We start from the raw sequence: 2272 nt of genomic DNA on the forward strand, positions 1-2272 counted from the left end.
CTGCCAGCTCAGATGTATGTGGCTGGGGCCTTAGCCGCTTGAGCCACAGGCGCCGAGCCTTCACACAATCTTAAAGAGAGGCATGATGAGGTCAGGTGCAGCGGCTCACACCGGTAATCCTAGCATTTTGGAAGGCCGAGGCAGGTGACTGCATGAGCCCAGGAGTTTGAGAGCAGCCTGAGCAAGAGCAAGATTCATCTCTATTAAAAATAGAAATACTAACTGGGCCCTGTAGTTCCAGATACTCAGGAGGGTAAGGCAAAAGGAGTACTTGAGGCTTGGAGTTTGAGGTTGCTGTAAGGTAGGCTGAAACTACCACAATCTACCCAGGGTGACAGAGGGAGATTCTGTCTCATTAAAAAAATAAATAAATAAAAAAGAGGGGGGCATGATGCTTTCGTTGTAGAGATACAAACAATTAAGCAATTATATTGATATTAATGTATGACAAGGTATTATGATTAGGGACTTTCGGGGTACAATGGCAAACACAGGATATGTGTATCTAGAAAAAAGAAAGCATCATTTAAGGACTAAGATGTGAGACAAAGATGTTCAATATAGAATTACTCAAAGAGGGCAGTGCCTGTGGTTCAAAGGAGTAGGGCGCCAGCTCCCCTGGAGGTGGTGGGTTCAAACCTGGGCCCTGGCCAAAAACTGAAAAAGAAAAAGAAAAAGAATTGCTCAAAGATATTGAAATGTAAAAAAGAGAGCTGTGATTATAATAATGCACAAATTTTGAAGCAAACATGATGCTCTAAAATAGCAGTTCTCAACCTGTGAGTCGAGACCCACAGGAACTGCATTAAAGGGCTGTGGCATTAGAAGGTTGAGAACCACTGCTCTAAAAGATGAAATGATTTGGAAGTTTAAGAAAACCTCATGAAAAACAAAATGTAGAATAAAAATTAATTAAAAGGCTTGGCGCTTGTGACTCAAGCGGCTAGGGCACCAGCCACATACACCTGAGTTGGTGGGTTCAAATCCAGCCCGGGTCTGCCAAACAACAATGATGGCTGCAACCAAAAAATAGCCAGGCGTTGTGGTGGGCACCTATGGTCCTAGCTACTTTGGAGGTGGAGGGGGGGTGGCTTGAGGCTCTGTCTCAAAAAAAAAAAAATTAATTAAAAGATTGACAATGGTCAATTTACTGACATGCACTATTAATGGGAATTATAATTGACTGATAGTCTATGGAAGGTATTTGTCAATATTTATCAGTTTGCCAAGGACCTTAAAATATTTGTACCTTTTGACCCAGCAACAGAATTTCTGGATATTCACAGATATATTTGTGTATGTATAAAATGATACAATTATAGGATTATTATTTGTAATATCAAAAGGTAAATAGGTGTGGCCCCTGCAGCTCAGTGGTTAGGGCGCCAGTCACATACACAGGGGCTGGCAGGTTCGAACCCAGCCTGGGCCTGCTAAATAACAGTGACAACTACAACAAAAAAATAGACGGTGTTGTGGCTGGCACCTATAGTCCCAGCCACCTGGGAGGCTGAGGCAAGAGAATTGCTTAAGTCCAAGAGTTTGAGGTTGCTATGAACTGTGACACTATAGCACTCTACCGAGGGCTACAAAGTGAGACTGTTTCAAAAAAAGAAAAAAAAAAAAAGATAAATGCATTTTCAAACGGTGAATGGCAACATAAACTGCTACATCCATACAACAAAGTACCATAAAGCCATTAAAAAAGAGTGAGATATTCAAGTATATTTAGTAAAAAAGAAAAGTATGGAATAATGTACAGCAGGCTACTGTATATATAAAAATGGAAAAAAGAATACATAGATGTATCTATTTACTTATTTACACATACGCTTATAGATGCATAAAATATCTCTGGAAGAATACACAGGAAACTGTTAATATTCCCATGGAAAGGAACTGTGTAACTGGGAGGAAAATTCAGCTCTACTTACATTCTTTCTCTCTTTTTTTTTTAAATTAAATCATAGCTGTGTACATTAATGTAATCATGGGGTACCATGTGCTAGTTTTACACACAATCTGGTCAACATAGCCTTCATCTACTTACATTCTTGTGGGCACTGTCTGAAGTTAGGAACATGTGAACATAGCCATCTATTTAAAATAGTCATGCATCACTTAATGATGGGGATGTGTTCTAAGATCTGCGCCATTAGTTGATTTTATCATGGGGTGAACATCATAAAGTGTTCTCACACAAACCTACACTCTAAGGTATGGCCCCTTGTTCTAACCATTGTATATGTAGTCTGTTACTTTTTTTTTTTTT

At 39.6% G+C, this 2272-nt stretch overlaps 1 protein-coding gene across 1 annotated transcript in view; it reads right to left on the bottom strand.

Moving 5' to 3' along the window:
- Positions 1-2272, bottom strand: part of MICU2 (mitochondrial calcium uptake 2) — a 152205-nt gene that overhangs the window by 23606 nt on the left and 126327 nt on the right. The gene's annotated exons all lie outside the window — the stretch shown is intronic.

Source organism: Otolemur garnettii, unplaced genomic scaffold (genome assembly GCF_000181295.1).
Source record: "Otolemur garnettii isolate 467f Iridium unplaced genomic scaffold, OtoGar3 scaffold00106, whole genome shotgun sequence".
Classification (NCBI taxonomy): Eukaryota; Metazoa; Chordata; class Mammalia; order Primates; family Galagidae; genus Otolemur; species Otolemur garnettii.